The sequence below is a fragment of the Stegodyphus dumicola genome, chromosome X1, assembly GCF_044657685.1.
Source record: "Stegodyphus dumicola isolate Sdum_Otavi_A_Nest chromosome X1, ASM4465768v1".
NCBI classification, from domain to species: domain Eukaryota; kingdom Metazoa; phylum Arthropoda; class Arachnida; order Araneae; family Eresidae; genus Stegodyphus; species Stegodyphus dumicola.
In genome coordinates this window covers 224,231,041-224,256,162 of record NC_140780.1, presented here as the reverse complement: position 1 = coordinate 224,256,162, position 25,122 = coordinate 224,231,041, and the positions used below count along the sequence as shown (strand labels likewise).

The 25,122-nt window shown below is 33.2% G+C and overlaps 1 long non-coding RNA gene across 1 annotated transcript; it reads left to right on the top strand.

Annotated features, from left to right (window-relative positions):
• Positions 1 to 2,284: 2,284 nt before the first annotated feature.
• Positions 2,285 to 24,690, top strand: LOC146993427 (uncharacterized). The gene is made up of 4 exons (XR_015038736.1): positions 2,285 to 2,408; positions 12,811 to 12,873; positions 19,155 to 19,239; positions 24,550 to 24,690. It is a non-coding gene; the product is annotated as an uncharacterized LOC146993427 (long non-coding RNA).
• Positions 24,691 to 25,122: the final 432 nt, after the last annotated feature.

Below are 25,122 nucleotides of genomic sequence, written 5' to 3'. Positions count from 1 at the left end.
CTTTATATTTTTTCTTATGAAAATTCCCCTATTAACAAAGACTGAAAGAAATACTATTTTAAAAATAAACTTTTTTCTTTTGACCAATTCTATTTGGGGGTTGCAGAAAATGCTTCGTAGATTTACAGTATTATCCATCAAATTGTAGAAAAAAAATTTTTACATTACTATTACTCTCCAAAATATATTTTCAGTCAAAACTCTCAGGCAAGTACTATAGTAAGCATTTTTGTTAATAAACTTTCAGAACCAGGTTCAAGAAAATGTACGCTAACATTAGTGTGAAAGGTAACTTAGTCATACACGTCGCTAATTGGTGCTGTGATGGTTTCATTGACACTCTTGCATAAATTCTATTTGAGAGAGTAAAATAATTTGATGCCCAGATCAGCAAAATGTTATCGAAATTTAAATAAATTCAAAATAAATCTAATTGAAATGCATGATCTTCATTCGTGGTTACAGCTTTCATTTTCTGGACAGGAGTGGGAACTTCCCTTTCTAAATGCGAGTTTTACTTGGTAAAATTAATAGCTGAATAAAACTTTCGGAACTAATCTTATATGAGACCTCAGGTCGCCAAACATTTTTGGCGAGAAACTCCACGCCGCCATATTACTACCTAATTTTTTTGTTTACATTTCGAACTTTTAGCCTAAAATGTCTGCAAAAACGCGATTTTCGCACGTGCGAAAACCACGTTTTGAACACACAATTTAAGCTAAAAATCCGAAACAAAAACAACAAATTTAGATAGCAAAAGTTTCTAATCAAAAATATTCGACAAGAACCCATGTACACAGTAATATGTTTAAAGTTAAAAAAAAAAAAAAAAAAAAAAAAAAAAAAAAAAAATCACAGAATTGCACAATCAATGAAGCGAAGGAATCTACGAACTACGTACACCTAGTTTAAATAAATTAACATAGCAACAATAAATTTCAAGAATAACCGTGTACTCAGCGTTCTGTTTAAACTTTAAAAAACACCTACGAATTGCACAATCTAGGCATTGCGCACTAATCAACAAAATAAACTAAAATAACTAAAATAAGTTTCAAAAAATTAAAAAAAAAAAACAACAATAGCGGCAGAAATTCATACTAAAAAAACAATGAACATAACATTCTACTAAACAAGAACAAGAATAAAAGAAAATGCACTTACCATAAATAAATGCTTCTTCGAACAGCAGAAATACCAATTTCAAACATCACCAAAACAATTTTACTACAAATTTGTTAAAAGCATCTTTTCCCATTTCAGAACAACGATGGAAAAGCATATAAACCACCAAATAAAACACAAAATCGCATTTCCGATTATAAGTCGGCAACGTCGCTTTAACACGACGCCACGTAAACTCTATCGTATTTATTTGACAGCCAGACTCACTATCCACAAAACTGATACTGTGTTTCACAAATAAATGTTCAAAACCGTCTTCTAAATACTTGAAGAATTTCCAGCCACCCGAAAAAATAGTTGTACCAGGCACGCGACTAAAATTTTGCCAACACGTCATAAATCACTTAATTACCACACGAAACCAACTAGCAAATCCAAGTTTCGACGTAAAAAGGGTTACCATAGAAACCAACATCGCCCCCAAAACCATCGCAGAACAGAACACGCAATCGCGCCAAAAACTAGTGCACAACACATATCGCCGCATTTGGCAACCTTAAGGCGCATATAAGAGTAGAGCCAAATTTTCGGATTAAAAAAAATTCTTTGTATGAAAATAAAATTATAAAAAATTTATAATTAAAAATAAAAATTGAAAAAGGGGAAGTAATGGGAATGTTACGAGAAATTATACTTTCAGTCCAATAATAGCAGAGATATACCGCATGAAAGTTATAAAAAAAATATAAGTATATAAGTATGCAGCCCCATTATATCAGTAATATAAAAATTTGGGTTTATTTGCGTATATTCAGAGGACGAAATAAAGCACTGACTTCTTTTTTAAAGGTAAATAATTAAAATAATTTCTAATTTTTAAATGCAAATAATTGTATTTATAAAATAATTCTGAAAATCACAGTTCCATGAAAAATTGATTTTAAGATTGCTCTTTCAGTTTCTTAAAAATGATTGGACTATTATTATTATTAGCTAAGGAAAACTAGAAATTTATTGTCACGGATGTAATCTTTTTTTTGGGGGGGGTGGAGGAGATGCAGAGAGCAGTTGTTGATGGACTGAAAGACATTTCAGGCGGGGTTAAGATCACAATGTCTTTGCTTATTCGCCGCCTCTCTTGCGTAGCATCTGAAAGATCACTTCAAAGAGTGAGCGCTACTATCGCCTCACACAGACAGTGACCACTACCTTCATTCGAACGATGATGACGATCGGTGCGACTGTTCTTAGTCTCCTGTTGCTAACAGTAGCTATTGAAGGTGAGAAAAACTTAATTTTTCTTTTAAAATAGATTTATAGACAGTTTTGATTTCACTTAGTTTATATAGTCACATATAAGATTTCATGAAATTAGTGAACGCTGTAAATGTATTCCTTAGCTAACTCGTGATACAGACGGAAGTGAAATTCTTGCGAAATCAAATTAATTTGTATTAAAACAACACTCAGTGTAAAAAATTTGGTTGAAATATTCTTAGGTTTTGAAATTCTCAGGTTAAAAGGCATCAGTTAACAAATTAATACATTTTCATGGAAGAATTTATTTACCTTTTCTCTGCTTGAGTTTCAGTATTTTTAAATTTGTATTGCCATCTACCGCTGAACTTAGTATGGATTTTGAAATGCAATTCTAATTGAAATATAAATAAACTGAACTTTTAAGAAGAATCATTCAACATTTTAAGGCATTACTAGAAGCTAAAACTATTTTTTTAAGTTTTGTAACTTCAAGTTGAATTCTATAATTCTAATTGCGAAAGATGAAGTTGCATTTTCGGTATACATTTACCTAAAATAATTCTAAAGTAATGTTAGCTTAGAACTACTTTCATTAAAAAGTTTAGTGAACATATATATTTACTTGCCTTCAAGTAGGATATTCAACGATCAGAATCTTCAGTAATCTGGTAATTAATGCAGATTAAATTCGAGTATCCAACGAGTAGCTAAGAATTTAATTGTTTACAAAAGCTAAAAGAGTCAAGAAATCTGTATCAGGAATAGAATTCAGAATTTGTCGGTTCTCCAGCGAGGTTGCTCTTCATCTTCTGAGCTATCGAGATATATATTTCTACATTACTTTTCCCCCTGACTTGGAAAAGCATTAAAAAAAGTTATAAAAAAGCAAAGAAATTAAACAATCAAATTAAAAACGTTCTTTGTTTTACTAATTATTCGTTGCAATCAAATTACATGAAATAATATTATAGTTGTTATTAACTCGCATACAAAACAATCCATTTGAAAAAGAAAAAGAAAGATTTTCATAGCTATTAAAAGTGCACTTAAGAAAGGTACAGATTTTTAGTTAATTTTATTGAAAGCTTTGCATCTTCTGTGACATAAAATTATATAATTTTTAATTGAAACAGACGTAAATTTTTTGTTGCAATTTCTAACTTACGCGTTCTTTAAATGAAGTAGAGCATATGTATGATTATTATAATTTTTTTGGGGGGGGGAAGGTTGATTTAACTTCCACAAAGCAAGAGGTCAAAAAAAGGAGTGCTTTGGTGAAGAACTTAAGGCAAATTGATGTGCACTCATATTACTTATGGGCAAAACCATGAAAAACCTATGTATGCAGCCCATTTAGGAATCGAATTCTGTTGAATCACCGATGTTACACGGGTTTTAATCATTAGACCGCTTGGAAATCTGAATCTAAAGATGAAAGCTTTTGTAATATGGTACATTACCCTTTATGAATCTAAATAATGTACTAATCTAAAATACGTTTCATTATTAAATCAGAACAGGAAAGATGAAATATGACTGGAGATAAAATGTAGGAAATTCATATAATTAGCTAAATTTTTCATTTGCTACTTTTGAAACTTCTTCACAAGAAAAAAAGCTTGGCAAATAAAGAAGAGATCATGTAAGTAATGTAAAGCGATCATGTAAAGCAATACTTCGCAAATATCGCAATATCAAATCAACTTCTGATCATGCACTTCCCTTGTAGAGACATTAGGTTAATTGAAAAAACCGGAGAGATAAAAAATGAGCAATCTCCTCCGCCGGGAATCGAACCACGGACCTCTGGAATACCGGCCCAATGTGCAGACCACCTCACCAGGAAGGTACGCCAAGAAGATGGGAGAAATACCTCATAGTCTTCCTTACAGATATTGCAAGATATAATTTTTTGTTCATTGTTTTCCCAAAGAGAAGTTGATTTGTTTTACTTCAGGTATTTGGAAAAACATAGCATGATTTTCTGTTTCAGACTTAAAGAATTGAAGTAAGGACGAAAAAAATAATTAGATTATAAGCATCTTGATAGCTTTATGTTAATATCCTTGCAATTAAATCCAGTTCCTTGCAGTTAAATAATAGTGCATAAGCAGAGGTATGCTTAATGCACTATTATTTTTCTTTTGTAACAACTACTAAATCTGGAGAATAAACTGGTTTAGCCAAATAATTTATTTGTTATCACTGCTAAGTGAACGCATTATATTAGTCTCAGAACAGTGTTTGTTCATTTTAGGTTGAGTCTTAATTTTGTGTATGTTTAAACGTAGGTTAACATTCCTTTTCCTACAGATAAAAATTTTTTATATAATGGTTAATATTCTGTTCAAGCATACCTAAAAAAAATAATGTTTTGTATTAGTATTTAGGATTAGTATTTAATCTGGAAATGCTAGAATTCAATAGTGAAAATATAAATGCAACTTAATCAAGAATTAAAAGACACAATACTAAATTTGCGTGTAACCAAAACTGAAAACTAAATATTAAAATAATTTTTTACAGAAAAACAATATATTAAAATTTAAAAGTACTAAACTATTAAAACTATTTAGCAGAAAACACAAGAGTTCATGAATCACATATGTATTTGTATGAAGATGAGTGATAATTATTTATATATATATATATTATTCATGAATTATATTTACATAATTTTAACACAATTGTTTAAGGTATGCTCCTGTTCTGTTGAAAAACTTTCATTCAACAGCGTTAATTTAAAAGCCTTAAAGTGCGTTCTTGCATTCATTGGTAGTTCATTATTCTTGAAAAAATAATTAGATTTAAATATCACGCATCTAAGAACAAGTCCAATTCGAAAAGTGCTATTTATAATTCTCTCCCACTTTTCATTCTCAAGTTTAACTTAGGATTTTCGAAATTTAAAAAATAATTATGCTTCATGTTAAAAGTTATTGTGTTGGTACTCTTTTAAAAAATGTTTTCGAAATCCAAGGTTTAACACTTTTATATTCATAAAATAATCCATTACAAAGTTAAATCTTAATATGAATTAAGTTTCCTGTTGCAAAATTTAATTTAAATTCCCTTAATTGATGGAAAGAAAAGGCAATTTAATATTTGCTATTTGCTATTAAGGATAAGCAGTTCGTTACTTAAGGAAAAAATGTCTTCATTGTTAATTCACCTCTACGAACGGATTTAGTTCAAACAAGAGGTTTAAGAAATAAAATCAATACTGTCTTTCAAATCCTTAAACTGAGTTAATTAACAAGATGGGATTTCCTCTTCGTATAAACATTCTCTTGTGATTTTTAATTGCTAGTGCTTTCTGCCTCATAACAATGGGTAGCTGTAATATTATCGCAGCAAGGTTTGTTTTATTTTCTGATGATAATGGTTAAGGGTTGAATTAAAATTTGACCGCTTGTTATCATCTTTGCATTCATTAATGTATGAAAAACACGTTCGTATGATAAGATGAAATTACTCATTAAACATATGGTTCTAATGTCTACTTTTTCATATATAAGTTTGTTTTAAAGATATTTTACGTACTTTTAGGTATGTTCAAAAAGCGAGGCAATAAATTATGAAACTAGGCATGGTTCTTTCTCATTTTAGCGAGAAGAATAATTCTGTGGATATTTGATTGCTATCATACAATTGCGGTGTTATCAGTTGAATTTCCTATGAGATGGAGGACAATAACATTAGAATTTCACAGTGATAATAGAGTAAGATAGTAAAATCTAGGTACACGTCATCAGATTTGGTAGTCTGTTACAAGATAAACTGGAGACGGGACAAGAGACTTGCAAGCTGATGAATTCAGAATCAGACTGATGCTTGTATCCTAAACCTGCCTGTAGATGCTGCTAGAAACGTCTTATGATAATTAATAGCTGCAAAAATTCAAGAAAATTATCAGTTCAGTGCATTGTAAATTAAATATATTATCTTAATTTATATCAATTGTATACACTATTAAAAATGGTTTCAAATAATTAAGAAATGCGTCTACTGCTTTTAAATCACTGAAGTAGTTAATCAATAACAGACTAATTAATTTTGAAAAATAATTTAAAGATCATATTCTTTGCCGAATGGCAGTATTCCGAAAGCTGGCTATGCTCAAGCGTGCTTGGAAGATAAATTAAAGGTAATTTGTTTAGTGTAGTGGACAAAGTTTGCCAAAGGCTGTTTCTAGATTCTTCCTCTTCTTTCCAGCCGTCATTTTTCAAGACATGATAAATAAAAAACTCCAGGTATAAATTTAAAGGCCGCATTATATTTTAAGAATAATAATAATAAAAATCCCTAATTTTATTCAGTTAGTTTTCTTATTGATTGCGGCTATAAGTTTCAAGCACAATTATAGCAACCGATTGTAAAAAAAAAAAAAAAAAAAATACCATAAAAGTACATCATTTCTATTGACTAAAACATTGTGAAAGTAAACCAAAAAAGATATTTTTAAGATGTTATCGAAAAATCTTTAACAAAAATTGTGTGTTTCCTCTAAGAACACAGAAACTCTTAGAACTAAAAGCTTTTTTTTTTTTTTTTAATCAGTAGGGCTTCAATTTTTCAACTTAATGATGGGGCTGTTGTTTTGATTTCACTAATTTATTGATTTGATTGTGATCTGAGTGCACACACCTTACCATTCTTCCTTTCTCTTTAAAGTAAAACACAGTATGTGTTCTCTGTTTTCCTAAGATTTTAGTCTTGCACCACTGTAAACTTTTGGCTGCATTAGGGATTTGAACCCAAAAACCTTTTGTCTTAGAAAAGGCTTCTCTTAGCCACTGAGTTATCTTGAATGAGGAATTGGCTGTAAATATTTTCTACTTAATGCATGAAACCTGGATGATTTGACCTTATTGGTTGACTATTTAATCGTGATCTGGCTAATTCTTTCTTCACAGGCCCCCATCCCTTTGTATGGTACATAAAATTATAGCCTTACACATTTTCTATCGATATATCTTTTAGTGAAATAATTTTTTGATGCAAAATATTTTTGGCGATTTCATGAAACAATATCACAAGCACAAAAATAAAGTTTTATGAGGTCACGTTTAAGTTCAACAGAAATGATTAAAGTGATTAATGTATTCAGATTAAGCAATTATAACCTCTCTATCTTAATTCGCTTATTCTAAATATTTCGAAATTCTGTTACTGTAAATACTTTATTAGAATTTATTACTTCTCAAGTGCAGGTAAAAAATTTTAGTATTTTTCAAATTTGAAATTAATTTTTCTTCTTTAAATACGTGTCATATTACTTAATTTTATATTAAGCTATAAAAAAATTTCAGGCTGATTTGTAGAGAAAGTAAAATGTCAGACGGAGCAACAGCGAAATTTTTACGCAACAGCGCAGAAAAATTTATTCGATCAAATGAAAGCTGTAGGCTTTGTAAAGCTTTGTAATAGTGCATACTCGCACCACACATTCAGTGTAGAGGGTCATTGAAGACCTGATTTTAAACTCTTAGCTATTTGAGGCAGCTTGACAATTTATTGAAAAGTAAATATGAAATTTCAACATTTTTAACCGCATAATTAATAAATTTGAATATGAATTCCTTTGCTTGATTTGCAAGTGTAAAAGCAATACTCTATTTCCATCCACGTGTGGAAGATCATGTCAGTTATGATCCTCCACAGGTGGCAGTAAAGGCAATAAATATTGAATTTTGCAACAATCGACTACTTCCACAAATTTGTTGAATTCATAACAAATTAAAATTTTGTGCACCATATAACACGCACTGCGCTTTTTATTACACGGTTGCTATCTTCATATGAACTGGGTATATTTACTGGCAGTGATGTTATTACTGTTGATAAAAATACGCTCAAGTTTATTTCGTCCGTCCCCATTGCCATAACTTGGACACTTCAGAATTATTTTGGTATAAAAACTAAAAAAAAAAGGAAAGCGTAATATAGTGATTTAAAAAAAAGGAAAGCGTAATATAGTGATTTAAAATCTGGTCCAGCTTCTTCAATGACCCAGTAGAAGTAGCTGAATGAATGTGAAACCAGAGCAGGTGGTGACCATAGGTGACCATAACGTGATGAAATCTTAAAATTATGATAACAGGACAAAAAGGGCCGTTAGAACTTAAACAACTTTTATAGACGTATATGTTTCTAGCACTTAAAATAAATAATGAGTTACATACAAGTTCAAAATAGAAAGGATTTACAAGAAACGCAGGAAGAGAAAGATTTTATCTAAGTGAAATTAGGCGACGACACTTTTATAAACCTAATAATATGTACCTTGATGCAGTCGGAAAGTAGTTTTACACATCAAAATTTTAACTTCCCATGTTTTGAGAAACGTATAAAACTGAATAACTGAAAAACGGAAAAGAAAATAAATTTGTTTGTTTGTTTAACCAGATACAGAAAATCACCTAAGGGTTATCTGCATGAGGGGAAAGGATGCCTTCATGCAAGATTTTTTTAAATAAAATGAACACGAACTCACGAAAACAAGAACTACTAGCAAAGACAAACATACCACGCCTTTTCACGAACTGGCTCGTTTTCGTAACAGATTTAGTTAGATTAACGGCATTCAGCAGTATGTGAGCCCCGATGAAATGAAAGAATTTGTAAAGCATATCAATAATTTGACAATTACAAAGAAATTAAAGAGTCAATTTTAAAATTAGAATGAAGTTCCTGTCATAAAAAACAAGGATGTTTTTGAACCTACGAACTAAGTCTTCAAGAGCCATTTATTACAATACCATATTTATACGCGTAATTATCGCATTTTTTTGCCAATTTTACATCGCGAAAATCTAGGGACGACTATTGTGCGGAGAAATCTAGTACACAATGTTGCACACTTTTCACGATTTTTTCCGCTTCAAAACGGGGGTGCGACTATTATGCGAGCAAACACGGTAATTGGAAATGGACTTTGTAACTTTAAAAAATGCTAAAATTCCAAAGCTGAGTTCGGTGTCCAGCTTTTAAAAATTGTTTGTCTTAAATTATAAAATAAAGAAAAATCTGAGTTTCATTAATTACAAATGAAGATTTTGATTGTAGTTTATATAAATGTACCGAAATTGATTTGTAATATAATAAGTGAAAACTATCATTTTGGTACGCTCTATGCATGTATTCATCATGCGAAAATTTAATTATTACTTATTTCGTTGCTTTGTGATCACTTTTCAAGTACATAAGTTAATTGTTTAAAGCGAGGCACTCAAAAGCTATCTGCCTAAAGGAGCAACATCTTCGTGGAAAACTTTGTCTCAAATATATGCTTTGTTTTGTGTGAATTTACCTTACACATGACGAAAACCCCCAAAACAGCCATGCAATCAGCCGTTCGCCAGGTTTAAAGTAATTATGTTCACAGACATTTATGTGCTTAATAGTGGATACCGAAATTTTATGGGCCTATCAGCTGCATAGAGGATAAGGTGCTGAAAGCTGGAACTTCGTCAACAGGTCAAATACAGACAAAGAACACCAGTAAACGGACTGGGTGCATTCATGTTCATGAGGTTTTCCTTATGTGTAACGTGAGTACAAGCAGTTTGCTTTAAAAAGTCTTCCTTGATGACATCCATCACCTTAGGTAGAAAGCTCCCTCGCCTGCTTTGCCACAACCAAATGCATCAAGCTTTTTAAATTCATAAAGCATGATAACTGACGAACTACATAAAATTTTGTAATATAATATATTAATTGAGAACTAGGATCTAATATTTGTGTTTTAATCTATTAAATGCAGTCCGAATTTCTGGGCGACACGCCTTACCAATATTTGTTTTGGAATGGAAGGATAACGATATACAGCCAGATGGGAAAGGTATACGAAATTGTAGAAGCAAGGATTTAACGATAATTCCAAAAAATAAATGAAATTTAATACACAAAGTGCCTCTCAGAAGTTTAAGAATTACATTTTTTAAGAACTGCTAACATAGTATCTAGGCGGGGGGGGGGATTTAAACTATTGGTGCATCTGCGTTTTGATTTTCAGCTTATAGAGAAAAACTCCAGAAATGAAAGAAATAGTTCTAAAATAAACTCTCCATTTCAATTTGTTTTCCCAAATACATTTCCATTTCCAGTTGCTCTAATTTTCATTGAGCCAAATTAAATGTCTAATACAATGGTTAAATTTTCAAATCCATATTACATTAAAATGCTCCTTTTTTTAAGTAATTTTATATTTAAAAAAAATTGCAACTGATTTCATTTCTATTTTAAGACATAATTGAGTTACATAATACTGCCGTATTACATGAAATGCAAGTAGCGTTATGCTGATCGTTGAAACAGATGAAGAAATTAAAGGAAATTTAAAATATATTTATTCTTTTATTAACATTTTCCATAGCCCCTCATTCCATTTATATTATTTAATCTTTCACTTAATTTCTTTTCTAAATATTGCTTATTTTTATTTCTTTTCCTCAACGCATTTCATTTTAAAGCAGCTTTATAATACTTTATTTTATTAATGAAATTATTCTTTTATCATGATCCACCAGCGGCTGAGCGGTAAAGTCGCTGAACACTGGTAGTTTGGCACGAGGTTCGAATTCCGATAACCGGCTGGCTGCATGGACGTTTTCTTGGTTTTTCCCCCATCTTAAACAGGTATACGAGCCAGTTGCCCTTAGAAAGTCATCCACGAAGGCATTCCTCCCTTTAGGCAGATAGCCCTGGAGGCTTTGCCATAATCACATAAACCAAACCTACCCTCTTTTATCATGGTTAGAGAGATTCGTAAATGTACTTTTGAGGTAAAACAAATTCGTGCTCTTTCGAGGTATGTGCACAGAAATTTCAAAAAGACTGAAGATCAAATTATAAAATAGTTAGTTTGATAGTTTGAAGTGCATACTGTTTTTAAGACGTGTCTTTTTCTCTTAAATCGAAATAGACAGCAATTTGAAAGTATCTTTGAAAGATGTCAAAGAACCCAACCACCCACGCCCTTCATGTCATGTCTCCTTGTTCCAGTTGTCATCTTATATGACAAAGAAAAAGCTGAAAAGAACCATCAAATTGTCTTTAAAATGGAAAGAAAATAAATCAAACGTTTTATGTAGGGGCTTTTATTCGAAAGTCAGAGTATATTATTATTTGATTGTAGGCTAATAATGAACAGTGAAACTAGTTAAATACTTTATCCTTGTAACCACATAGATCATGACGACTAGCTTTATGATTTAGACATATTTTAAGAAACTGTTAATAACCAACAACATAGTTACATACTTTTAGCTATATTATAGAATTATTTTTATAGCACTTCGACAAGTTATAAATTTTTCTCAAGTTACTAAACCATCAAGACGATTTTAATGGCAGGTAGAAGGTGATTAAAAATAATTGACGAGAGTCTAGTTGAGAATATTTCCGCATCTAATAATCGAATGCTAATTTAGTGGAAAGGTAATTTGAGTGTTTTAAATTTCATCCAAATGTTGATCATGTTTTAGCAACGAAGAACTTTGAAATACTTTGAAGTAGTTACTAATTGGAAATAGTCACAGCTCGGCGAATTTACTTTCACAACTAGCACTCTAGGTCACATGACTTAATTCGCATGACTTATACCTGTAACGACATGTGATGTGATCTTTTTTTTTTTTAAATTATCGGCAAATCTAGGTGAGCTCAAACTTTTACAGCTATTACTGCAGAGAAGGTAATTAAAAAAAAACCCACTGCAGCACATAATTGCACGAGTGGTGATTGTCGTCTTCTCGTTTAACTAAAATAAATAAACATACTACGCCTTCTCGTTTAACTAAAATAAATAGACATACCATAAAACATACTACGCAAAATCTGAAGAGTTTTCCTCTCATATTATGCTTTATTTGTCTTCATACATTCGTAAATTTGAAAAATAGAGTCATTTGAAATCAGATCAATTATTTTGAGTCACCCGGTATATAAGCATTAGTTTATTTCCTAAGAATTCTAAATAATAAGAGTAATTTATTACTAAAATCCAGGTCGTGATCGCAAATAAATTTCCTTAACAGGAGCTTGAGATATAAGAAGTAAATTTAAACTATTGTTACTAAGGATGACATATGATTTTTGTAATCTACATTAAACTGAACTTTGACAATCTGCGTTCATTTGAAATTAAATAATCTCTATTTTGAATTTATATAATTATTGTGAGTGCAAGATTACGGATATGACTTATTACTTGGTTGTAGGTTCATTTCTTGTAAAATGTCTTGTATCCAAAGTCACATTTCTTGTAAAGTATTCAGAGTTCTATAAATGCTCAGTTACATAGTTAAGATATTGTTTAGAGATTATAGTGTACCATGTTATTTCAATGTTTCATTAAAGTAATGACCCAGCTATCATTTTTCATGTTTCTTTTTTTATGTAATCTCATTTCCTTAATAGGTTTCTTAAGACAAGACATAATGTGCAGTTTACAGCTTGGAGGTCATCACGATTGCAATTCAAGTAAGAACGTATTTTATGTAATTTAAATTTTCATTCAAAACTAGTTAAAAAGAAGAGACGTTTAATTTAAAAATTAATTTGTAGTGCTCAAATTGAGAACAGTGGAGAAAATTTTGCTCAAAATAGTTTCAAGACTACCAATAACTATGAACATGTAAAATGCTTAACTCGTTTTTGTAGTTGTTTGAATTATTTATCCTTTCATTTTGCTGAGTTATTTTCAACAAATGGTATAAAAGAAATTATAAGTTAACGCTAATACCATCATATATTAAGTAGAAAGTAAATTTTGTTAATTGATTAAAACAACAATTGCATTTTTTCTCCCCTGGCATGGAAACGATGTCGCTGGATGGCATTATCGTAGTTGCTAATGAGCAGTTACGTGTAAGAAAAGATTCGAAGAGGAATCATTAAGGTTACTTTCTTAAAATGCATATAAAAAGGGTTAAATTCATTTTAAATTTTATTTTAGATCTAATTTAACTTAGTTCTTTAATCTTTGATATTTTATATGCACACTTTTATACAAAGGGGAAGATATTTTCTCATTTAAATTTGAAAGATTTCTGATATCAATGAAACATTTTTTTCATACAGGTTTCGTTTAGTTTAATAACCAGTTATTTTATGTTAATTCGCTTTTCTGTCCTTTTCCTGCCAGAATGTAAATTTCTAGCTCGCGGGTGTTTAGATGAGGTAGAAAGGAGATAGTATTTAAAAGAAAGTTTTAGAATGTAGAATTAGAGCGTGTTCCACCTTTGAAGGTAACTTTTCTGATTTGATTCTCTTGGGTAGTATTCTGCGGGGTTGCTTTATTCTCCACATTAGGCTGGTTACGCCAGCGTTAGATCAGAGCCTACTTGCGCACGCACTTTTCCTCTCTGTGTAGCCGTTGGGCTAAATTCGAGTTTCTTAATTTTGATTTAAGCCACTAATGCTATCTATACTGTAAGCAAGAGTGGTGCCTTCTGTTAAACTTTTAGTTGAGTTAAATAAAATTGGTCGGTCGTTTACACCCTTTCTCATTCTGTGTGGAGGTCCACCAGCGGCCGAGCGGTAAAGTCGCTGAACACTGGTAGTTCGGTCCGAGGTTCGAATCCCGCGAACGGGCTGGCTGCATGGGCGTTTTCGGGGTTTTCCCCATGTGTAACGTGTATACGAGCCAGTTTCCCTTAGAAAGTCCTCCACGAAGGCATCCCTCCCCTTAGGCAGATAGCCCTCGTGTGCTTTGCCATAATTAAATACACCACACCACACCATTCTGTGTGGTACCTTACAAGACATAGTGATAATTCACCTAAGTTCTTAGAAGTTTCGTATATTTGATGTTACCAAAGAACATGAGACTTTATATTGGATTATTTGTTTAAAACAACGATCAGTATGAATACTTGACATAAAAATTATTTTAATAAGCAATAATTTTTTTAAAACCTGAATGTGACTTATGAGATTTCCTCTTATATGTTAGCTTAATTATTTAATAAATAAGACAGAGGCAAAATTTTGCGTATAAAATTTCAAATTTAGTTTTAAAACCATTTTTAGATATTACTTCGTGTTCGCCGAACAACCGGGATAGTGGTTAGCGAAGCTGACTGCCGTACCGAAGGGCCCGGTTTCGAATCTTGGAGAAGGTATGGATGTTTGTAAATGTACAGTGTCTGTGTGGCATGGGGGCACTCTAACTATGCGGCGAGCCAAAAGTCCTCTCGAGAAGTTGGTGGTAGGGGAAGAGGGGAGGGATACCCTCGGACCCGTACATCAAAATTGGGTTATGGACTGAGCAAAGTCGTACTGTCATCTGTATGGTGCTCAAGGCTCTTGCCACGATGAATTTCGTGGGCTTGTTCTGATGTTACTGTCAGACAGGTGAGAAAAGTCACAACAACAGAACAACAACTTCTTGTTCACAAGTTGATATAATTAAAGCGACGTATTCGAGGTAATATACATACAAACGCGTGCATAAATGACCTTGACATTTTTTTAATGTGTCATAAATACAATGTTGTTTCCGTAGAACAGCGCAAAAGGGTCATTAGAAAAAAAAAAAAAAGGCTTTGCACTCATTTTACAAAAGTGGGAAAAATTTAGTTTAGATTTTTGTCAGAAAAACACATTAAAACATTAAGAAAAAAATATAGTTGTTAAGTGGTGCTCAAGTGGTTAATCTGTACTAAGATACAACACATAAGATGCTAGAAATATATTTTTCTAATTCAAATTAATGCAGTAAATATTTATAGAAATAAATCATCAGTTAGATATATTTCAAATTAGATGGGTTATAAATTCTATTAGTTATTATTAAAAGTGAAATTAATTATTAATGAGTACGTACATTGCTCTTAAATCAATTAGTTACTTAAACAATATGTAGGTTTAATTTGAAAGATAAATGAAACAACCTATGCCACAGCGAATAGCAACACCTCTGAGAACAGGTAATTTGCCAAAACAGGGTGGTTGATTAAGTTATAAAGCATATGCCTCATAAAATGGCAACAGTTGATAGGTCGCATGGCTGATAAATGTTCCGGTAGCATAAAATAACGGAAGACACGATGACTAAAATATGACTAATATCGTAGTCGGAATTTCTAAACATCACAATAGTATTCATATAGGGCAAAAGAAAAAAAATAAAATCTGGGTACTCATGGACTAAGCCATAGCCACTCATGAAGATGACGGTCTTATTACTACTTGCTCTACCCTAGCTTTTCGATGAGCTCTAAAATCTCAACCAAAGTACTTCAATGGCAAATTCTCTCTCTCTTCCTTTTTTAATTCTTCGTAGTAAAATGCGCTGTTTTCGCAGCGAAACGTTAAGCAGTTTCGTCTTTTTTAATACAATATAAATAAATAATCAAATGTTTTCAGGTGTTTCTTTAAACGTCAGCGATATTTCTAAGACTAATATGGTATCAAACTGATACTTCACGGATGTTATATCACTGAAATTATACCATTATTTCGCTGCCGATGTTCGATTTTCCTGGGTTAAATGGGTTTACCCCCGGGTCGTCAGCCTTTTCGGGCGGAAATTTTAATGGGTGATACGAAAATGCATTTACGTAATAGTGTGGTTATTTAGTAAACTATCTACTTTTGTCTTTTTCGATCAGTGGGGACATGTTTCCTTGAGAAATCCTTTACACTAGAATTGTGTATGCAACCTGACATAATCTGTTAAAAGTAATAACGTTATTCATATTTAATTGTGCACCAAATTTTATCTAAATAATTAATATTAATTCTATAACGTTTACAAACAATGTACCTACCAAAGTGCAGAACCGGATCTAGAGTTTTACACTCCTCGGGTGAAATAAATTTTCGCTCCCTTTTATGCATTTTGTAAATTAGAGAATAAAGGCGTAACTCAGAAAAAATTGCCAAAATGACTTTTGGCCTTTCTGTTGCTTTGTAAAGTTAGCAACTCTAAGAAGGGTTTTGATTAGTAATTTTCATTATAATAACCAAATTTTCATTGTTGTGATCAAAATTATGTAAGAGAAACAACAATTAGAAGAATTAGATGAATATATGTAAATATATGTACTAAATTATTTATTTCTGATATATATGTTTGTTCACACATACTATATATATATATATAGAGAGAGAGATAGCCAATTATTATTTAATTTATATATCTAATTGTGTCTTATTTCCGTTATTTTTGTTAATAAACTTTTATTTGTTGTAATCAAAATAATAAAAACTTAGATTTTGCGCACTAAGCGATCCGCCTAGGATGGCATTAAGCTGGGACCTTGCAAGATAATATGTACTACATATTTTTTTTAATTTGTTGCCTAGGATAATCACCTGTCTCGCCCGTGATGCAGTCCTGTAATTTAACTTAGGCTGTTTCAAGAGCAGCGTTCGTAGCGGATTTACTCGAGAGCCAATCAAAATTGAACCTCTGTTTAGTTACACTGTGAAAACCCGATACTGCAATACTGATTTTTCTTCACTTAGAACTGTATTTAACTTATTCTTATAGTTTGCTATTTATCAGTTTCAGCGGCCCAGCCGGTACAGTGATTAATCACTCTGGCTGCCGTACCAATGGGCCCGGCTCGGATCTCCGAGAAGACATAGAAGTTTGTAAGCGTATAGTGGCTGTGCGGCAAAAGGGAACACAAAATACATCGCGAGCCCAGAGCCTCTCGAGAGGTTGTGTTAAGGAAATAGGGGTGGGAGATCCTTAGACGGCCCACCGGTGTGATCTCCCTCGAAACTGGGACGGAAATTTAACTGTCAGACAGATTCAGCAATTCCTCAAATCAGCTGTGGTAATACAGAGGTGCTGACCCAGCTTCTGACTGCACCTATTTTTCAGTGTTGGTGTTGGCTTATTGTTTTAAGGGGACATATGACATAAAAATTTTCAAATATCCAAATTTTCAATTTTGGGCTTAAAAAATGAAGTAGCCTGTAGATACTTCCGTTCTCTGAAAGCGTTCACCCTTTGATAGAAAAATATTGCATATATCATGTGAAGACTCAGACACTGATGCGCCTTGAAACCCCGTCTTGAGAAAACCTGGAAATACGGCTTCTGGATGTCTTCACAATCTTGATAAGAAAGACACTAACGAGATAGCATTTCAATGAGCACAGGCATGAATACAGGAGTTTTATTCCCTTATGCACAGATGGTTCAAAAACAGATGGTCATGTAAGAGCGTCGATTCAAACTGGAAACCTTACTGACGGCAAACGACTGCACGATCCCTGCTTTGATTTTACTGCTGAATTATCTGCAGTGAGTTTTGCTCTGGCTTTCGTCTCTAAGCTATTCTTGACAAAGTTTGTGATTTACAATGATTCGTTTAGAGCCCTAAAATTGTTAGAAATTTTTCTGAAATCTAGATTTCTTTAGTAGTTGGTATTTTAAGACTATGTCAAAATTTAATGTTCCATGGATATCAGATCTTTTACTGCTGGGTTACTTGACATGTAGGTACAGAGGGTACCGAGCTAACAGGCACAAAAGCGGAACCTCAACTGATTTGTCAAATTGGTCTGTCTGCTAGAGAGGTATTAGAATGGTCATCAGGCAAAGAATCGTAAATAAATGGAAATTATTCTGGGATGATCAGTTTTCGATTAAATTAAGTAGCATCAAACCTAAAGTAGAGTATTGGGATGTATTGGAAATCAGAGGGATGAAGTATTGATTACCCATCTTAGAACTGTTTACACGCGAGCCATACAAAATAAATTTTAAAAGCCCGAAAGTGAATCTGTTTATTCGAATTGTGATAGTGCTCTGTCGGTGCGACACTTTTTGTTGTATTCTAACTGACTTCGATTGCAGCATTTTAGCGTCTGTGACTTGCCTCCTGATTGTATAATTGGGAAAACGGTCAGTGCCAATTTATTTCAGTACCTGAAAGAGACAGGTCTTTATTATTTAATTTGATTTTTGATTTGAAGTTTTTTCTCGATACTTTAATACTATGTAGTTTAATGTATCTCGTCTTTTTTATTTTACTCCTCTTTTCCATCTGAAGTTTTCCATCTGAGTTGTATGTAACTGATCATCTCAGCATTCATCATCTTACTATTTCAATTGATTGTACAAATTTACTGCGGTTTTAAATTTGTGTTTAGAAATAATTTGTGCTTTTATCTAATTTGGGAACTCAGATATCTAACATCTGATTAGTGCATATAATCTTTCAGGTCACAGACCATAAAAACCGCTACCACCACCACTACTTCAATTCAATTTCTTATTATTGTGAGACCTGCCTTTCAGACGTCTTGTTTGTCATAAACATAATACGGTAGTTATTGCCCCTTAGAATATTTGAAAGATGATTTTAGATTCTAAGGCGCACTTAGAATCAGGAATCATCCTTCGAATCCAGAGTCTGCCATACATAAAAAAATCCAGTTACTTGTGTTAATGCTTAGTTTATAGTAAAGTGGACAGGCATATGAAAATAGCACTCTAAAATTGTTTTTCATAAATTTATAAAAGCTTTGTGCTAAAAATACAATTTTCTTAAAAAAAAATTCGGAGATGTCTTTTAAAACGTATTCAGTGAAACATAATATATGTTGAATAAAAATGTGTAGAAACAGGAAACAAAATGTTCATTAAATAGCCGGTTTCAAAATAATGTATGTGTAACTTATCCTATTCTCTATTTGGTATTTGTTTTCCCAAAATGTAGCAAACATGCTTAGGTTTTTACTTAACATAAGAATTTTCAGTAAAGTAAGAATTTATTAATAATAAATTTCTTTTTTAGAGCTTTTAACTGCATTGAGGACTCATGGAATAAAAGACAATGCTGTTGTTTCGAAAGGAGCGTGCAAAGGATTAGAATGTGCTAGGTAAGTTATTTTCTGATTTATGACTGGAAAATACACGCATACGCTTAAGAACTGAAGTATCAGTAAACTGAACTGATAATCAGTAAATTCGATTTCCAATTACGACGTAGTTTGAGTAATGAATGTTTTGGTTGATAAAATATAGTCGAAACTGATCGCATCGAGAAAGAAATCTGATTTGCGATTTGTTATTATTGTTTATCCCTATGCCCAGGAACCATCATATTGCAAAGTTACCATGACTAATAATGCGTGGAATCAGAGAATAGTCTGTAGTTTGCCACAGACCTTTAGCACACGCAGCGAAGGAATGTCTTCTTGCAACTCCGCGCCCACTTTCATGAGGAACAATGATAATTTCGTACCCTTCTTTTCCTATCACTCGGGAAGATTTTGAGACCGACAGATTTTAAATACCCCAATTTCGCAAAAATATTATACAGTCATTAATATCCGTGTCACATCCGAGCTTCGAACTCAAGACCGCAGCCTATTGCCAATAGTATAAGATGGAGCACCTTACAGATTTTAAGTATGTAGTACATGTTTTTCCACATGAGGCTCTAAGTTTTATTCTTAGTAATCGTAAGGTTCATTTTTCTCTCTTTCTGTTATTATTTTTATTAAACATGAGAAGATTTCATCCTAGTATTTTAATGTGTTTTCACAATGTTATGAAAGACTATATCCACTTGGGTCATATGTTAAAATATAGCTTGCTCCATCTTTATGAGAAAGCATGTTAGAATGTGTACTGATTCCTTAGTTCAGAGCTCCGTCGAAGCATCAAGCAAGCAAATCCATTAAATTACGAATAGTAATCAAATTGCTTACAATGAATATACGTGTACAACCTTTTTTTCTTTTTTTAGAAGGTAAGTTTACCTTTTAAAATTTTTTTCTTCTGATTTTTACAGAAAATGTGGGGAAACTTTCATAAGGGTATCTTTCTGTTACATACTGTTGAATGCTACTTCCGAATGAAAAATGCGATACTGTGATACTAAGCTTTAGGCTGGTGTCAGCGGGAATTTTAACCACGCTGTTACCAGTACCTCAGATAATCACCTCTAATAAAAGTCCCTATGGGTGAACTGCAGATTATAGATGTTTTTTAAGGCCAGAGCATGTGAATAATATTGTGCGGGGGATAGATCACGTAAATATAAAATGGAGTAATGAGTGAGAGTGACAGTGTGTAAACATCGAAGAGTGATAAATAAAATGTACAAATAATCAAAACTTCGACGCATAATGAAAAGTATTGCTAAACATAAAACAAGTTTGTAAGAATTACGCAGTGCACTGAATGTGAAGAGGAGAAGTCAAAGATTTCTGATTTGCCGACGCAGTCGCGTAGATGATATCCCACCGAAATACTGACCGGAGCGGATGCTGCTTGAAAACTATGCTTTAAGTAAATCAGAATGCAGAGAGAAGGGAAAACAAATATCAGCGGAAGGGGTAAAAGTGAATATTAAATGTCATAAATTAATAGATAAGTAGGTAGCACAGGGTCTGAGACTGAATTCTGTTTCCAGAAGTTCATATTTGAAGTTATTTGCATGATTAAGAGCATCTGTATGAAATGCCTTGGTGAAGATTTGGATTAGATTATTCATTTATGGCAAAGCATACGAGGGCTATCTGCCTAAAGGGAGGGATGCATTCGCGGAGGACTTTCTAAGGGAAACTGGCTCGTATACACGTTGCACATGGGGAAAACCACGAAAACGCCCATGCAGCCAGCCCGTTCGCGGGATTTGAACCTCGGACCGAACTACCAGTGTTCAGCGTCTTTACCGCTCGGCCGCTGGTGGGCGCCTTGGTGAAGAAGTTATTATTGACATTACTAATGTAAGCTTTTATATCTTCGAATTTTATAGCTTGGAAGAAGGAAGCCCTCATTGCTCATATTTGTGGAAGCCCTCATTGCGAATAAACCGGAAAGTTCTAGTGATTTGAGGCAGCGAGTTATTTTGGAACGTTTATAATTTAATTAAGTCAGGTTTTGAGGCTGTGGATCAGGCTGGGGAAGCATAGGTCAATATAGGACGAAGGAAAGAGATTAGTTCTGGGAACAGCCCGGCCCGTGCAGGGAATGCAAATTCATTTTATTTAGAGGTATGAATTCGCTTTTACTTTGCAAGATCCAGTGCTGAAGATGAGTAGAAAATGTTTAATCTTCGTGATACTCCTAGAGTCTTGCCTATAGCAACAGATAATGCAAGTTCCAAGTGAGAGTGGAATTGATTCGAATCCTTATGTATGTTACCGTGGTTACCTTAAGCACATTTTCACTAAAAAGTATTAACTCCTCATCAGCATTTTCCTTGCGATGACGACCAATGAGCAACAGTTGAGATTTTCGGACATTGATGCTCTTTCTCTATTTTTGGCACCAATTTTCCATCTTATTTTATGGAAAATCTCGGATTCAGCGAACAGGAAAAGAATTGCGGTGTCAGTCTCATCCTGGATGCTTTCAAGAGCATGATTCGGTCTGCTCGAATGGGTATTGATGGCAGTGTCATCAGTTTAATACTGAATTATGGTGTTGTGATAGTCTTTAAGTTTTGGAAAGTCATTTACATAAATCAAGTAATGGAATGGACCAAAGTAAGTAATGGAATGGAGAAGTACAGGAAAGGACCAAAGTGTAACCTAGGCGGACACCAGCACAGATTGGTTGTGGAAAACAGATGTAGTCTCCTTGACTCACTCAGAAAGACCTATTGTGAAGAAATGAGGCGATGGTTAGGACCAATTCTTGAGGAAGGTGCATCTGTACAAGCTTGTGAATAAGTCCTTTATGCCAGACGCGACCAAAGGGTTTGGCTACGTCTAGCATGAGGATAGTTGCATTAGATTTATTGCGTATTGCTGTTCCAATGAATTCTGAAATTCGTACTAATTGGTGAGTACTTGAAAGGCCTCACTGGAAACCGTGTTCTTCATCTTCAATTTTTGCATAACATGTCTTCAGTCTGTTATAGATGATGCGTTCAAGGACTTTCTCAGCGACGGCAGTAGACTGATTGACTGATATCTCGAGAGATCTTTAACCAATTTTCCAGGTTAAGGGATGAGGAAAATGTTTCCATGCTTCCAAGCAGCGTAACACGCAGTGATACAGTTGCCGTTATCGTCAAACATCGGGGGAAAACCCGCCGTGCAATATTCCTATGTATACACTATGTAGATTGCTTCACTCATACCTGCTTTTGTGCATGCGCTGGAAATTCGAATCACTCACATATCCCGGAATGTAGTACCTTTTATGCAAATTTGACGTTTACTGCATGCCGCCTTCATGGTGTAGCAATATTAATGGCCAGCGGTGTATTTGAGTAAAAGATTACACTGGGAGGGCGGAAACATGGATGTAATGCATTTATTAATGAAATGAAGTACTATATATGAATGTGCATATATTTATAACAAGCTAAAGCAATAAATACGATGTCTATGACGGATTTACAGGCAAATAAAAATTATAGTTGATAGCAAACCTACAAATTATCAGGGAATAATATACTGTAGGGGAAAATATCTGAAAGTTATCGAAGTTTAACGTCTCGCAAATAGGTTATTAAGGTTTTTACGCACTCGCTGAGCTCTCAGTCTACAAGTCTGTTCTTGCAGTTATTCCTGCTAAACCCAGTTTTTTCTTGTTTGTCTTTTTAGCTTTATTATTAGGCTTCCGTTTCTTTCATTTCCTTTTATAGAAGTGAATAATTTTTTGAACAAACTGTAATCGAAAATGAGAAGTGGTTACTCTAATATAATGTCAGACAAGAAGGATTGTGTGCCGAGTTGCAAAGCCTACGCCATCAACTTTAGGAGCCTGCATCCGAAAAAACTTTTGTTATAGTACGGTGGGATGTCAAGGAACTAATCTACTGGCAGATACTTGGTCTGAAACGAGTCGTGAATGCTGATCTCTATTGTCAACAGACGGACAGACTGAGAGGAGGAATGACATCTAAGTGACTTATCTCAAAGCTTTATCTCTCATCATGATAATGCCAGAACTCATGCTGTTTTAATCTCTTGGCAAAAATTACTGGGTTTTAGAGCTGAAAAGAGTTATCCCACGCAGCATATTCTCCCGATATTTCACCTGAGGTCTATGGAGTTTTTCGTTTATTACAGAATGCCTTCACTCTACAGAATTTCGATGACGTGGAAAACGTGAAAAGGGAATTAGAAGGCAGTTTTAACTCTAAGAGAGGAATTTTATCGCCATATAACTAAGCTATTACCAAAAGAATTGTAAGAGATAGTACATAATGATAGCAATTATATGGAATTATAGGTATTATACTTTTTATGGTATCCGTCTTTCTCTTTTGACTAAAAATGTACACCTTGAATTTGGACATCCAAACTTTTCGCACACCCTGAATATTTTCGCATGCATCATTCGGAATCATTATTTTAGTATAATGTTGCTCATTCTAAAATGTTCATTCATTTACTTATAATATTTTGCATAATGCAATAGTTCTGAGATATTATATTTCTGTGTGAGTTATTAGAAACAGAAATTCAGGGACTATATCTTTTAACAGAAAAATAAACCGTTGCTTAATGCTTGCATGATATTTTAATTCATTTTTAATAAAATAGGATCCATGACTTTTATAGTAAAAGTACTCACTTTTACAGTGTACTCTTTAGTATCTTTATTTATTTAATATTCCTATATTTGAATCTGCATAGCTGTAAAAAACTTAGTTTTACCTCTGTTCCTAGAAGTTTCCTTGTAGTTTTAGTCAGTCTAGCAAAAGAAGCATAGTGTGAGTAGCTAATTATGTAGCCAAATGAGTACCACACTTCTGGCATTCCGATATAGGAAGAAAAGAGGAACATAGAATGATTCCCGAGTACCTACCTTTGAGTAGATTCCCGAGTACTTACTTTGATCAGCTGCTTCGTTTCCTTCCTCAGTAATAGAGATAAAATACATACTAGTGAGCTCCACGTTCATATAGCGATACTCGAAATTCGCACGGAGAAAGACGGTTTCGAAGAGGAAAACGCTTTTATCTACCGCTCAACAAAGCCCTGTACCACTTCAACCCGACATTTCCTTTCACACATTATAGTATTAAATCTTATTTCGGTCCTCTCTATATGCCTTTACATTTTTAGCTTTACATTTTGTATTTCTTAATCATCACGTTCTCTCTTATAGAGTTCATTAAATATTATTTTTTCGGGCGATGAACAAATTTGTATAATCTTAAAAAAATTAGGAAAAGTGGACGTAACTAAAGTTAATATATTTTCTTATTTTCTTTCTAGGCGATACGCAACGGAACATTTGAGGAGCAGAAAGCGATCTCAAGATAACAAAGAAGAAACTACTTTCTACAGCGGATGGTAGCTTGGAAGTGACTATACCCTCAGCTAGATACTATAAATAAAAACGTTTTATTCACCTAATTGTTTCTCCTTCCTCTTCTTCTTTTTTAATTTCAAGCTCTAAGCAGCCGTTTTCCATAATTTAAAGGCGCTGTTGTTTGGAGATTTTTCATAAAAATGTTTTTTTTTTTAACAAAACTGTAACAAAACTCATTTTATATACACTGCCCCCCCCAAAAAAGTTAAGGAACAGTATGTTTTTCAAAGCTCACTATTATAAAAATGTCAGTAACTATTAAATTCACTGTTCATATGCATGGCAGTAACGAAGTTTAGGAAAATATACGAAAAAAAATAATAGATTTTACAGAAATGAATACTTATATAGGAGTTGGAGAAAAAATGCAAAAATTTTAACTTTTGTTCACGAGTGTTATCTTCTGTTGTTATTATTGTTTCATGGACAATATGCAAGAGAGTGTATCGATATCCAGAAGAAGTCGTTTTCTCTAT